Raw genomic sequence first — 15994 nt, 5'->3', positions numbered from 1 at the left:
GAAGGCAGTGGGATAGTAGCAATATGACTAATAATGATAATAATGTTTGGTTCTTTACATGAATTGTTTTATCTAATCTTAAGAACAACCTTATAAGAGAGATACTGTGATTCCCCTTCGGAAGTGAGGAAACCTGGTTGAGAAAACCTGATTTTAAAGCCGTGCTCTTGGCCACCAGGCTGCCCAGACTTGCCATTTTGGAGAACTTGACAAACATTTGCTGTTGTCTTCCCCAAATTTACCCTTCTTTTCTCCTCATTAGGAGAATCCTAGATTTGTTTGAAGTATCAGTGTATCCAGTTAGAATCCCTCACTGCTCCAGACTCCCTTGCCACATGCATAAGGCCCCTGGGACAGACAGCTCTAACAGGCCTTTGCTCCTTGCTCTTTTTCCTTTCTCCAGCCTGAAATTTGCAGCTGATGCCTAGAGGCACAGCAGCCTTCTTGTGACTATGAAGTCAAGTCATTATTCTAAGGATCACAGGACAGGAAGCTAGGAGGAGCCAAGATATTGGAAATTTTGTCCAGCTATACCTCCCTGGGCTGCTACATCCAGACTTCCCATTAGGTTATCAGTATTAAATCTCTATTCAATTCAGAGAATTAATTCAGCTGCTATAATCAGATTTCAGCTACAAGCAGCCAAAGGTAACCCTCATTATTAATAGAGAGAATGTAGAGCCACCAAGAAACCTAAAAGCTACCTCAGACTTCTTCCTCTTCACAAACTGCTACTTGTTAGAATCTCTTCTGATTTGCATTTGCTGCAGGACCTTATCCTTATCATTTCAGCTGAGTGAACAGATTTCCTATCCTCCTTCCACAGACTGGTTTTGTTGCCTACGTGATATTTCCCAAGAAGGGTATTTTCTTGGCTGACTGGAGTCATTCTTCCTGAACTATCTGCACACTTTCCCACCAACAACACAGAGGTTTCATCTGATAAAACTGAAAATTGCATGATCATGGTGACAAGGATTCCCACCTCCCCCCACGCCAAAGGTCAAGCGGTTTGGAAGCTGGGAGTCCCAATTTCCAAAGCAATCAGATAGGCAACTAAAGTGATGTCCTAGGGCAAGGGATTGGCGACCTGCAGACCAAATTCTTCCTGCATCCTGCTTTTGTGAGGAAAGTTTTACTGAAACACAGACATGTTCATTTGTTTATGTGTTGTGTGTGGAAATCTTTGTCTTGTAATGGCTGAGTTGAGTAGTTTCAATAGAGACCATATAGCCTGTAAAACCTAAAATATTTACTAGCCCTGATTGCCACAGAAAGTTTGACTCTTCTTGAAGAGCAGCTAGCTATGAAAGACAGACATAGCAGAGATCAATCAGTAATAATAGGAAGAAACAACAGTTCCAGCCCGCTTTTATCCTGCCAAGCACAGTGCCAATTTGATCCTTGCCCCAGTTCTGAAAGGAGCATTTGAACTGGTCATTTTGTATGTAAGGATCCTGAGGCTTGTAGGAGGTTAAATACCTTCCCTGGATTCACATGTCATGATTGATGAAGCCAGAATTCTAACCCAGTTCTGTTTGGATCTAAAGATTGCAATTTTAAGTATGAATCATTAGCTATCACACTACATTCCTCCTTTTCAGTTTAATCCAGTTCCTATGGTAAATATTAAGGCAATACAGAGAGTATTTTAAATTTAAAAAAGATTATGAGGAAGAAGAAAATCCACTTAGTTCGGAAAGGTCCAGATCAGGATATATGTCCCAAGATAGGCAGCAGAAAAGGAGATGTGCAACCTAAAATGGGTGAAATGAAAGTGCCAGTGATGGTGGAGGGATGTTGTTTCTCTGTTCAAACCAGGCCCGTCAGTGTCTGTCTATGCAGATGATCTGCCCGAATAGCTCGCCTTTCATCAGATCACACAATGTCTGAAACACCACCATTAGCCCTCAGCTGAAAGAAGAACTATCACCAAAGGATGGTGCTAAGCTAGTGGGATGCCTCCAAGGACCTGGGTCACAAGGTCCCAGTGCTCAGTCCTCAACCTAATTCTGTGCAAGTTATCAGTGACTCTGATAGGTGTGAGCCCTGACTTCATGCTTGAAAAAAAGAGAAGCGCATGACAGATGTTGAGACGGAGGACATGTGCTGAGGCCTGGGGATTTAGAGCATATGTTTAGCCTGGGAACATCATACCACAGGAGAACACATATGGAAAGAGCGCGGTGTGTCTGAAGACTTAATGTAAGTCTGATGTGAGCCCAAGTGTGGAGATGGCCACTGGAAAAGCTAATTTGGTCTTTGGCTTCACATTAGTTGGAAGTATGATATCCAGAGCATGGGAGGTGACGGTTCCATTTAACCCACCCCAGAAAGAACACACCAGGATCTGAGAAGGTGGAAATAAAGGATATGAAAGGTCTGGAGATCAACAGCTGATCCAAAAATTTTGAGACCTACCATATACAGGGCATAATGGTCTTTGTTGGTTATGCAAATAATTTTACTTTTGAGCAGGGTATACAGACACTAAATCAATGATTACACAAACATGAAATCAGGAAGCATGCCTGTGCCATGAGTGGAAAGGACACAGTGATGATGTAGATAATAACGCGATTCTTAGGTTAGGCTGGGTCTCTGAAATGGCCTATGAGAAAGAAACTTGAAACTCAGACCTGAGAGGTCAGTGGAAGCAGCCTTTCAAATGAGATGAAGAGCAATCAAGGCAGAGGGAACAGGAAGGGCAGAGGCCTGGGGTAAAGAGGAGGAAGAGGCCACAGGGCATTTAGGCCAGTTTAGAGAGTTGGATTTCAGTCCAAGTTTAGTGAAGAGCCGTTGAAGGATTTTAAGCCAAGGCAAGATAGGGTCATTCTGTATCTTTACTTTTTTTCTGGCTTCAAAGGCATTTTAGCATACACACATATATTATATACATATTTTCTTATATATATATACATATTTTCTTATATATATTTTAAGTTTTCATTGGAGTATAGTTGCTTTTCAATGTTATGTTAGTTTCTACTGTATAGCAAAGTGTATCAGCTCTATGTATACATATATTCCCTCTTTTTTTGGATTTCCTTCCCATTTAGGCCACCACAGAGACTGTTATACAGAGTGAAGTAAATCAGCAAGAAAAAAACCAAATATCATATATTAGTATATATATGTGAAAGCTGAAAGAATTTGTGTAGACAGTCTTATGTATAAAGCAGAAATGGAGACACAGACGTAGAGAACAAGCATCTGTGTCTTTGCTTTGTCTGCTGTGGGGTTAAAGAAGAACCAGATTAGAAGGGGAAAGGCCAGCTCTAAGGCTGCTGCATCAGTCCAGCCTAAAGGCGGTGGCAGTAGAGGTGTGGATGCATGTCTGGAAGCCCTGGGAATTGAATCCTGGAGAAACAAGTCTTTGTAGGGAATGTAGAACTGGTCTTCCTATCTCCAGACAGCAAAGATGTGGAAGAGGGACTGATGTCCCTCAGTCCTGCCAAAGAAAGCATCGGTAGCAAGGGCAGAAAGCCAGCGAGGAGGAGGTTTCCACTTCAGCCTTGAGAACCTGCAAGCAAGAGTCACCTGGATGCTGCTTTCCAAAGCATACTGTAGAGTGGGGGCTTCTGAAGTCTTGTTTTGTGACTTTTTAGACCCAAGAAATGCTCCAGCAGGAAAGAATTCCATACCTAATTGGACGAGACATGCCGTACACGCTGTGTCCTTGGAGAGTCACCTTGTACCTAACCGCATTCTTCAGCAGTACTAAGCCCTGCTGCTAAGAAACCGATTTGGGAAACTTTAAACCACTATTTACTAAACTTAACTGCTGTGGAACCAAAACTATCTATTAATTCACTGTGAAACCAGTGGTTGCTGGGACACACTTTGTAGAACACTGCTGTAAAGAGTTTATACATAAGTTTAAGGGTGAGTACTGAAGTTTTAAGTCTGCAGTCTGTTGTTCTGTGTCAGGCTTTACTTTATTCTTCCAGTTCCTTTTTACAAGGTGGGTATTTCTAATGGGACAGGAGTTCCAGTGCTGAGTGGACCATAATGCATGCGAAGAGTACTCTGAGACAGATGTGGATTTAAACTTTGACCCTCCCACTTAGTAGCTGAGTGATCTTGAGTCATCTCTTTAACCTCTGTGATGTCAGTTTCCTCATTTGTAAAATGGGAAAAATGTTAGTGCCAACCACAAAAGTTGCAGAAAGGACTAAATGAAATGCATAAAGGATAGTACGCATTCCATAAATGGAAGCATAGGGTCAGTCGGGAACGGCCCTGGGGTTTACCCAATGAAGCAGGCCAGTGGTTCTCAGACTTCAGTGGCATCAGCATCATCACATAATCTGGAGCGCTTCTCACCACACAGCTGTGGGACTCCACACAAGAGTATCTGATTCACTAAGTCTGAGGCCCCCTATTTTGTATTTGTAACAAACTCCCAAATGATGTTGGTACTGCTGGTCCAGGCACCACACTTTGAGAACCGTTGAACTAGGCTGGCATTCAGAGTCTCCCCTCCAGTGTTTTCTCTATTCTGACAGGGTCAGGCTTAGTTTGCAGATTGCTAATGCGTTTGTGCTCAGTCATGTCCAACTCTTTGCAGCCTCATGGACTGTAGCCCACCAGGCTCCTCTGTCCATGGAATTTCCCAGCCAAGAATACTGGAGTGGGTTGTCATTTCCTCCTCCTGGGGATCTTCCCGACCCAGGGACTGAACCCACGTCTCTTATGTCTCCTGCATTCGCAGGCTGATTCTTTGCCACGAGTACCTCCTGGGAAGCCCATTAGGTTGTTAACGAGACAAGTCCAGAATTATCTTCTTCTTACGCAGTTTTATTCTTGGGATCAAAACTTGGCTCTGAAAGGGAGTCCCCTGTCCCACTCCACAGGTTCATTTAGAGTCCCACTCCACAGCTGAGGGGGACGGGAGACACAGGAAGTGCAGACACACTCCAGGAGGGGCGAGGATCACACTAGCTCACACATCTTGAGGGGCCTTTGGAGTAGATGCTCATATTCAAAGACTGCCTCCAGGCCTTGGCTTGGCTCCTGGAGAAGCAATTAATCTTTGGTTCCATTTTCAACCATTTTTCTCCCAGTTCAGAGCCCCTCTGGAGGATTCTCCTTCTCGCTGGAAGCTCCTAAAAAGACAAGTCCATTTTTCTGGCTTGTCTCCATTGTTCTCAGGCGTGTTTATATTGGTTTAAAAATATGCCCATATTTTATCCTAGATTCAAAGTGTTTTTGCAAGTTCTGACACTTTTCCTGGTACCATGTTAAAGACATGGGCAGAGTAGGAGATGATCTCAGTAGAAACAGTATTTATGGATTATTATATTTATAAACACCTGACATTTATATAAACAAGGGAACTGGGATTCTTAACAAGGTAACCTCTCCAGTTTGGCATTCAAATGGAAAACATGCTTTTTGTATTTTTCCTGTGCATACGGAATCTCATTGAAAGTACTTGGCACCCAGACAGTATTTTTATAAACAGTGGTTTTAGTCTCTGGTGAGTTCTAAATTAGATACAACACATGTGATATTGCCATAGTTAATCATTCTCCCTGGTTTATTTTCATTTAAGGAGTGATGAATGTCATCTTTATGATGATAAGTCCCCTTGAAGGACTTTGCCATGCCAGTTGTGATGCTGAACCGAAAAGGGTGCATGAGGAGACAGAGCTTCATGAAAGTCACTGTCTTATCCAAGGTCACAGAATTCATAAGCGGCACAACTCTAACTGAACCAGAGTTTGCCTTAGTCTACAGTATCTTCCACCCAGATTGCAATCAAAATATTTTGTAGAATTGTAAGTTCCCATTTTGGTCTTGTTTTTATTTCCTGACCTTAAACAGAAAAAAACCTTCAATTATTAAAAATGTTTTTTCAGTATATATATATATATATATATATAGTGTTAGATGGTAGAAGGATACATGCATTAAGCCTCAGACCCTGATCTCAAATGTAGCCATCACCATCTAGCTAGATGGTGTGTGTAACTTGGGCAAGTTGTTCACACTCGCCATCTCAGTTTCCTTATCTGTGAAATGGCTGGTGGTTGTGGTAGGTCGTGATGAGAGAAAATACCTTCCTTCGGCACCTCTGGAAGTGATTAAATGAGATGCTGTTTGTGATGTGCCCGGCATGCAGCAAAGGAAACTCACTTTCCTTTGCTGTCCATTTTGTTTCTCATGATTCCTCACCGTCTTCCCCTGTGCTCCTAAGTGAAGGCTGGGGTTTTCATCAATGGTTTGCCCCATTCTTTAGGAATGACTTCTTTTCCAAGCTCTGAGGCTCCCAGGAGATACACAATCCTGTAGCCAAGCACATTCACCAAGACCCATCCATGTGAGTCATGCATTTTCTCTCTAGGACCTGCGCATGGTGAGTTCATTTCAACGTCTTCTTAATCCCATGTCACTAACAACAGTAGAATCAATAAAACCCACGTGTGATGGGAGACCACAAATCTATTTACCTGTTTGAATCAGGCAAGCGTCTACCCTGTTGGCTCTGTCATTAAACTTCTGGGAAAATGCTTTCCACACCTGGAAATATGAACTGGAAATCTCATCATGAGAGATTTTTCCCAATAATTCCCAGGCTTCACTACACGGTGATTCTCAGGAAATTTTGAACTTGCTTTGTTTTGTTCTGGACTAGAGTCAAAAGCATCTCTTAAATGAAAAATCATTTTCAGAAGGGCTAAAAATGTGGGGCTATTTATTTTGATTGCCACTGGATACTTTTCATTCTGATCAGCCTCTTCATCCCTAGCATTAAAAAAAAAACAACAACAATGTCAAATTGACTAGAGGCCAAGTTGACTATGGGGGGGGGGAAGTGTATGAAATAAGATATTAGAGTCATTGAGAGCTTGAAAAGAGTATAGAAGCTGAAGAAAAAAAAAAATGGCCTTGTCTATTTTTTTTTTTTTTTTTTTTTGTCCAAACTGAATACATTTTCCAGGCTCACAAGTTTAATTAAAGTCAAAGGAGCATCTCAAAGGCAACAGAAAAAAATAGAGCAGACAAGACATTGAGGTGGCTTGGATAAGAAACTGTGTAGAATGTTACAGAAAACCAAAACCAAAACCTAGGAAAGGAAAGGGAAGGTGATGGGAGAGTAGAGGTGGGGGTGGGGAGGCGAGAGGCAGAGGAAGGAAGGGCAGAGGAAGGAGGGAAATATGAATTTGCCAAGTAGACCACACGAAGTGAACTTGATTTACATCAGCAATATTCAGAGCTCTCTTTTAGGCACTGGTACTTTGCTTAGTTTCTAGTTGGGTCACAGAAGCTAAATTATCTGTCTCATCTAAGGACACCCACTAGCAAATGGCAGAGTCAAGATCAAACATTTCTGATTCCAGAGCCCATGTTCTTCCTAATCTCACTGCCTTGGCTTACCGTTTATGCATTTCAATTTTTAGTGGTGGAGAATAGGGGTTAAAAATAGCTTTATTTCCATTTCTCCCTATAAGGGCAAATTTAGGTTCACTCGAGCAAAGTCAGTACATATGTTGGTACAGTAATAACAGAGCTCACATGAGTTGGGCTCCTACCTTGTGCCAGGTCTGGGCCACGTGCCTTGAAGGAGTTATTTCATCTTTACAGCTCCCTGGTGTAGGTACAATCATTTGGGATCTCCTTTTACAAGTGAGGACACTGAGGGCCCCCCATGTTACATATACATGCTCTAGGCCACAGAGGTATTAGAGAGGGAGCTAGGCTCGGAAGCCAGAGGTGTGACTTAACCTGCCTGCCTCAGTCATTGTCCCATCCAAGCAGTTCTTACTGAGAAGTCACTAGGAGAATGCTCTGAGAGTTTCTGACAGCAATTTTGTTAAGAGATACTGATTTGTTAATTGTTTTAACTCTCTCTTTGTTTTCTCCTTTTATTTACTCTTGTCCTCAACTGTCGTATCTGTGAAACCATGGCTTTAATGTGCTAGTTTCAGATTTTTTAATATATAAGAAACTAAGCACACATTAAAATAGATGAAAAAAATGATACAATAAAAAAAATTCATCTGTGTGCCACCTACCATTAACTTTTATGCTCTGCCAGTGGTAAGAATATAGTCCTCCGTCACTGCTCAGAAATATCACTTGTTAATGAGGCAGAAAGAGATTGGACCATATCCAACACCTCTGAGTGGGGAAGAAAGAGGCAGGACTATGACCCAGACTCGAGGATTCCACTCCAGACCTTTCCCTCCACACCACCAGCCTCTCTCCTGCACCTCATCTATGTTGCCTGGAAGTCCAGGGATGCAACAGGGTGCTTCAGAAAGCTTGAAGGTACAACCCATCCTGTCGTTATTTAAAATGTTGGTATTTTGTTCATCATGGGTGCTTTAGGCATTAGTCTTGATTCTTTAACAAATATTATATTAAAATAGTGTGTGTTTTGATTATTAAATTTATTTAAATGTTTTAATATATAAATATGCTATGTGGGAGACCTGGGTTCAATTCCTGGGTTGGGAAGTTCCTCTGGAGAAGGAAATGGCAACCCACTCCAGTATTCTTGCCTGGAGAATCCCATGGACGGAGAAGCCTTGGAGGCTGCAGCTCATGGGATCACAAGAGTCGGACACGACTTAGCGCTTTTTTTTTATGTTGTCTTTATACCAACATAGTCAAAAACATATTTTTAAATATTTTTTTTAACAGAGAAAGAGGCCCACGAATTTCACAACATGGCCCTTATGAAGCTGATTACTTCCTACCTCCAACATATCCCCGCTTCTCCTTCAGGACCTGGACTCCATGAGAGACCCAAACTGTACCAAACAGTGTGCCCGACAGCAGTTCAAAGCCACTTGGCCTTTCAAATGCAAAACATGAATGAGTTTTAAAAGCTTTATCCCGGTGCATTCTGTTTCTGAGAAACTCCATTATATATAATTTTATATTTCCAGTGATTTACTGATGTTTATAACCCCTCTTGAAATCTCAGCTTTTCTTTCTGGGACACTTTAGTCTCCAACCTTCTATCCATGATAAATTATCCATCATAATCAAACTAACCTGAGCATTTTTGGTTACTGCTTTATTTTTTTTTAAGGGGAGCAGGGCTTCCACGAAACCAGATGTGACTGTCTCTAGTTTCATTCTTTAATGTACAAGTTGCAGGTTCCTTATAGATCCTCGGGGGTAAATCACAAACAAGAATTAACACATCACCAACCCAACTTCCTCTTCTCAGCATGTCTGTTTCAGGTTAAAGTGAATGACAGACTCAAATATCAAAGGCATATTGCCCCTAAATTAGCCAATCAGCTCCAAATACAGCTGGAAATAAGAGCAGGGGATAATGTTTTTCAATCAGAGGACAACCCTTTGAAAGTTTAATTATAAATGCTAACCGTTTATTTCAAGCTAAATGAAATTTGCCACTTCTATGTAGGCAATGCACAGTGTATGTCACCCCAGACCAATCTCTGTCTCTTACTGCCTATGACAGGGGGAATAAAAATTATGTAGATCCCCATTCGCTGACTTCTATTATTGCATTTTCTTTTAAGGGAATAGAAAATGCTTGCTACACAATTGTTGGGAGAAATCAATTTTCTGAGCAGCTCTTTTACAAAGAAATCGGTCTGGGTTAAACTGACAAGGCAGATTAGAATCAGTGTCCTTGAAATTGGCAATCACATTATCCATCAGTGAGGACTGTTTTCCGGGTCAGGGGAAGGAAGGGATGGTCAGTTTGAGATGAGTCTCAGGTGTCAGGTCTGGAGAGGAGCAAGGCTGTTATCTATTCCTGTCAGGGAAACGGTGATCTCCATCTCATGGGTTCACACTCTGGAAATAATTGCAATGAATCATTTTCAAGGCAAGCCTTCAGAAGCTTCTGCATGGGTGCAGTGAAGTCTTCCTCACCCATATGACACCCCCCCCCCCAACCAGCCCCAGCTCACATGTCACTCCTTGGGTAGGAAGATACAGTGGACAGGTATAGATTTGTCTGCCCAGACCATCACCACCCTTAGGAAAGTCTTCCTCCCCCATTTCATACAAGAGCTCCTCTCCTTAGCTTTAGCCTCTTAGCCATCACATGCGATGTTATGACTGGCCAGCCTGAGTCAAGAGCCATCCCTCAGGTGAACATCTAAGTGAGATTCAAAGTATAATATGCCCATTGATTTGCAGGAGTCCCATGTTCCTTGGAATCAAGCCCAGAAATGGAAATCTTGTGTAGAACTCGTGAGGCAGTGAAGTCCAGCCTTTGAAAATGGAGAGACCTGCCATGTAAGTAGCTGAGTGACTTCATGTAAACTGCTTTAACACTCTAAGCCTCCCTCCATAGTTCTATTTTTAGAATGGGGACAATATCTGTCCTGTAAGGTTTTGTAAGGATTACAGTTACCGCTTGTAAAGTTCTGAAAATACTGTGGCTGCTAGAAAAATAGTAACCGTATATAGTCTTACACCAGATTATCAAACCTCATCAGCCAGTGATGATGAAGTGGGGTCATAATTTTGTTTAATTCCCAAATGCCCATGATCCTGACTCCAAGTAGGGTAGCACCTGGGTGCCAGTTCTGCCCCTCCAGAATCCCCGAAGTGCTTCCAAGTTTCCCCAGTTGTTGTCCCTTGTGTGCATAAAATGGTCTGACTGAGACCATCCCTAGGAGGGAGCCTCTGTCTGGTAGTGTCCACCGTGTTTCCCTGCCCTTCGTTGTCACTGCACAGTATGCTCCTTACTAAGTCACCAGAGCCCAAGGCAGAGGTGCTGTCCCAGATGTCCCCTTGTCATTGCTCCTGAGGTGACCCAGTGGGGCTGGGTTCTGGAGGTGGTGAGGAGGAACGACTCTCCTCAGTTACCTAGGTCTCCAATCCATTCTTTATTTCCTGAAACAGCTCAGCGAATTTCAAAGAATCAGCAGCACTCAGAAATGATTCCATCTCCATTAATCCACACCCTCCAGAAAATGCAATCTGCCAAATATGAATTAGTGGTTTCAACAATAGAGATAGAAACCTTTTGGGAACTGATGGCTGCTTTTCTCCACACCTAGCAATACCCCTCACTCCATCCTAACAATTTCAGAGATTCTAGGGCTCAATCTCAGCCAGGTCCCATGTGGAATTTGAGTCAACTCTTTATTCATCAAAACAAACCCAGAGTACAGACCCCGCCCACAGCCCGTGACCGCATGCTTGGAGGACAGAGGACAGATAACATGGGTTTGTAGAGATCAAGGCGCTCCAAGAAAGGATGTGAATATGATTTTTTCTGGAGAGTATGTAAATCAATTTTTCTCCCTCTCACTTTCTTACATATGCTCTATGATATTTAAGGTTTTCTAACAGTAAATACGTTATGTTGATAACAAGGTCAAGGTACAGCATTATTATAAGTTGTATTTCAATTTGACTTTATAAGAATATATAGGTACTGGATCAATAAATAATTTATGTGTATTGAATTATTATCCATATGCTATGTTGTTCAGTCACCCAGTCATGTCTGACTCTTTGCAACCCCATGGGCTGCAGCACACCAGGCCTCCCTATCTATATACTATATATTAGTATACTATGCACTAATATATATAAAATTATACATATTAGTATGTTATATATATATATTCCTTTTTGTAATTAAATATAAAATTTTAGACAAATTTAAGTAATTAAGTCTCTATTAATGGAGTGAAGACAAAGGTAGGTGCTTTAGGGAATCTATTCAATTTCTGTAAACAAAACACTGATTATAAATAGTAACATATGAATTTATGAGGACTTTTGTATTGATCTTCCTTCAGAGTTAACTTTTACTTGCACATACCCAAAATGGCATGCTGTGGTTGAGAAAATCTGCCCACCAGATCTCACTGCCAATTGTTTTCATGCCAGATGTGCTATGTGATCATATGTGTAAGGGCAGGAAACGTAGGGATTCCAGTGACCCATAAATGGTCCGTTGCCTAGGGGCAAAATTTCAGTAAAAACCCTGCTTGAAATGAATCTCACACTTAAAACATAATGAGTTTGAAACCATCAAAAAGTGTTATGAGGTTCATGACTCTATCACAAGGCTAACGTCAGGAGACAGGCAGACCATAGGAATGCAAGGAAGATTCAGCTCATTTTTTGCAGCCAGTTTTTTTTTTTTTTTTAGTCACAAATGTTATTCTGTATAAGTGTTCCTGAAAGTTCTCTTTTCTAATGGTGAGTCTTAGCAATATTTCACCACACCACAATTTTTAATGGATCATTACATTGCATTTTATCTTAAGGTTACTTGTCTGTCATTTCTGTAGTTGAGTAAACTAATATTTCTTCTGTATTTCTTGTATTTCATCATCATTGAAGATAGTATGACTCCTTTACCCTTTCAAATTTATGAAATTAGATTGTGTCTGTCTCCTTAATTATCTTAAATTAAATGGGTAAGACTGAGTCATTATGGATGGGTGGTCTCTTCCAGACTGCCCTCCAGTGTAAATGATTAAGGAAATAAAGCTCTGAGAACTGAATCATGAAGTCTTACTAGGCCTGCTGGGCAGGGGAGTGTGAAAGTGCCTGGGTAACTCTTTCCTGAAAAGCAGAGTGGGGGAAATATAGCAAGTCTGGGTGAAACCAGATGTCTTAACCAACCAGTTCAGTTCAGGTAAATTATTTAGTAAAACAAAGCCAAATATGGTAGCTCTGTTTTTAATTTTTTAAGGAGCCTCCATATTGTTCTTCCTAGTGGCTGTACCAGTTTACATTCCCACCAGCAGTGTAGCAGGGTTCCTTTTTCTCTACATCTTCTCCAACATTTATTATTTATATGCTTTTTGACTTTGTAAAGTAATGCTCAAAATGCCCCTGATGTTGGGAAAGATTGAAGGCACGAGGAGAAGGGGACGACAGAGGATGAGATGGTTAGATGGCATCACCGACACAATGGACATGAGTTTGGGTAAACTCAGGGAGTTGGTGATGGACAGGGAGGCCTGGTGTGCTGTGGTTCTTGGGGTCACAAAGAGTTGGACATGACTGAGCAACTGAACTGAACTGATGTTGGCCATTCTGACTGATGTGAGGTGATACCTCATTGTAGCTTTAATTTGCATTTCTTCTAATAATTAGTGATGTTGAACATCTTTTCATGTGCTGTTTGGCCATCTTAAATCTCTTTGAAGAAATATCTATCTAGATTGTGTGCCCATTTTTTGATTGTTTCCTTGACATTGAGTTTTATGAGCTGTTTATGTATTTTGGAGATTAATCCCTTGTCAGTCGCATCTGTTGGAAATATTTTATTCCATTTTATATATTGTTTTTTGTTTTGCTTATTATTTCCTTTACTGAGCAAAAGCTTTTAATTTTAATTAGGACCCACTTTTTTATGGTCCTAATGATAACAAACTCTGTAGAAAGTGGGCATAGAGGGAATCTACCTCAACATAATAAAGGCCATATACAACAAAGCCACAGCTAGCATATACTCAGTGTTGAAAAGCTGAAAGTGTTTTCTCTAAGATGAGGAACAAGAAGAGAATGTCCACTCTCACCACTTTTATTTGACATCATTTTAAAAGTCCTAGACACAGCAATTAGAGAAGAAAAAGAAAGAAAAGGAATCCAAATTGGAAAATAAGAAGTAAAACTATCATGGTTTGTAGATGACCTTATACTATGCATAGAAAATCCTGAAGATTCCACCAAAAAACTGCTAGAGCTCATCTATGAATTCAGTAACATTGCCAGATACACAATGAATACACAGATACCTGTTGCTTTCTACATGCTAACAGTGAAAGTTTGGAAAGAGAAATGAAGAAAGCAACCCCATTTACTATTGCATCAAAAAGAATAAAATACCTAGGAATAAAGTTACTTAAGGGAGCAAAAGACCTGTATTCCAAAAACTGATAAGACACTGATGAAAGAAATCGAAGATGACACAGACAAATGGAAAGATATACCATGTTCTTCAGTTGGAAGAATCAGTATTGTGAAATTACTATACCACTGAAGGCAATCTACAGAGTCAGTGCAATTCCTATCAAATTACCAGTGGCATTTTCCACAAAACTAGAACAAAAACCTTAAAATTTGTATGGAAACACAAAAGACCCATAGCCAAACCAGTCTTGAGAAAGAAAAACAGAGCTGGAGGAATTGGGCCCCCGGACTTCAGACTATACTACAGAACTACAGTAAGCAAAACAGTACAGTATTGGCACAAAAAACAAACATATAGATCAATGGAATAGGATAGAAAGCCCAGAAATAAATCCACACACATATGGTCAATTAATCTATAACAAAGGAGGCAAGAACATGCAATGAAGAAAAGACATTCTCTTCAAAAAGTGGATTTGGGAAAACTGAGCAGATGCCTGTAAAAGAGTGAAAATTAGAACATTCTCTAACACCATACACAAAAGTAAATTCAAAATGGATTAGAGACCCAAATGTAAGACCAGATACTATAAAACTCCTAGAGGAAAACAGGCAGAACACTCTTTGACATAAAATCATAGCAGTATCTTTTGGATTTATCTCCTAGTGTAATGGAAACAATATAAGGGTTTTTTTTTTAATCATAAATAAGAGAGAGAGAGAGAAATCTATATAAATGCATTTATATAGATATATTGTTGTCATCATTGTTCAATCGCTAAGTCATGTCCGACTCTTTGCAACTTCATGGGCTGTAGGATGCCAGGCTCCTCTGTCCTCCACTGTCCCTGGGGTTTGCTCAAATTCCTGTCCATTTAGTTGGTGATGCTGTCCAATTATCTCATTCTCTACTGCCCCCTTCTCCTTTTGCTTTCAATCTTTCCCGGGATCGGGGTCTTTTCCAGCGAGCAGGCTCTTGACATCAGGTGGCCAAAGTGTTGGAGGAGCAGCTTCAGGATCTGTCCTTCCAATGAATATTCAGGGTTCATTGCCTTTAGGATTGGCTGGTTTGATCTCCTTGCAGTCCAAGGGACTCTCAAGAGTCTTCTCCACCACCACAATTTATATATCCAGCAGCAACTGTAATCATACAAAGTACATAAGGCAAAAGATGACAGAAATGAGAAAGTTAAAAGTTTTTGGAGATTTAAAAATCACTGCTCACAGAAACTGATATATTGAATTCAATAAGAATGGACTAGAATATAAAAAATAAATAAAAACATTTAAATATACTAGAATATAGAAGATAGTAGTAAAATAATTGATATGCATATAAATTTATATTAAAGTTTGTACCCCAACGTAGACTGCATACTTTTTAAAGAATAGATTGGTCATTAAAAGAAATCACATACGAGAGACAAAAAGAAAATGGCAATATATTTCTAATTCTTAATATCAGACAGTGTTCTCTAACTTTAATGTAATAAAATTTAAAATAAGTAAAACTGAGTTAGCTAAAAATATAAATCAATGTATTTATATACTAAGAAAAATTGAGACAAAAAATTTACTGTCAGGTAGAACTTGGGGAAACAAGAAAACAAAAGGGGTAATTCTAGAGTAAATAAAATGAAAGTAGTGCATGTCATGGAGAAGGCAATGACACCCCACTCCAGTACTCTTGCCTGGAAAATCCCATGGCTGAAGGAGCCTGGTAGGCTGCAGTCCATGGGGTCGCTAGGAGTCGGACAAGACTGAGTGACTTCACTTTCACTTTTCACTTTCATGCATTGGAGAAGGAAATGGCAACCCACTCCAGTGTTCTTGCCTGGAGAATCCCAGGGACAGGGGAGCCTTGTGGGCTGCCGTCTCTGTCGCACAGAGTCGGACACAACTGAAGCGACTTAGCAGCAGCAGCAGCAGCAGCAGCAGCAGTGCATGTCAACATTTGCAGGATGTTGCTAACACAGTTCCTGGAGTGCAAGTTCTAGCTCTGAATACCTTCTGAAAATAAAGAAGGTTGAAAAATAAATAAGCTAAATGATCATCTAAAGATGGGAGGAAAAGGACAACAGAGCTGTTTCAAAGAAACAAGTAAGATGGCAATATAAAGATAAATGACAGCTGCAGAAAGTTTTACAGATGAGGTAAGGAATACACAATT

At 40.6% G+C, this 15994-nt stretch overlaps 1 protein-coding gene across 1 annotated transcript in view; it reads left to right on the top strand.

The window, feature by feature from the left end:
• The window catches only part of LOC145519897 (uncharacterized), a 347803-nt gene that overhangs the window by 82490 nt on the left and 249319 nt on the right, over positions 1-15994 (top strand). Inside the window, exons 10-13 of the mRNA XM_081524944.1 lie at positions 3060-3885; positions 6245-6361; positions 8045-8277; positions 10135-10233. The gene's annotated coding sequence lies outside the window, so the exon portion shown is untranslated. The remainder of the gene's footprint in view (positions 1-3059; positions 3886-6244; positions 6362-8044; positions 8278-10134; positions 10234-15994) is intronic.

This window comes from Giraffa tippelskirchi, chromosome 9, assembly GCF_054371585.1.
Source record: "Giraffa tippelskirchi isolate mGirTip1 chromosome 9, T2T-mGirTip1v1.2.pri, whole genome shotgun sequence".
NCBI classification, from domain to species: domain Eukaryota; kingdom Metazoa; phylum Chordata; class Mammalia; order Artiodactyla; family Giraffidae; genus Giraffa; species Giraffa tippelskirchi.
This window is presented reverse-complemented; position numbering and strand designations above follow the sequence as displayed.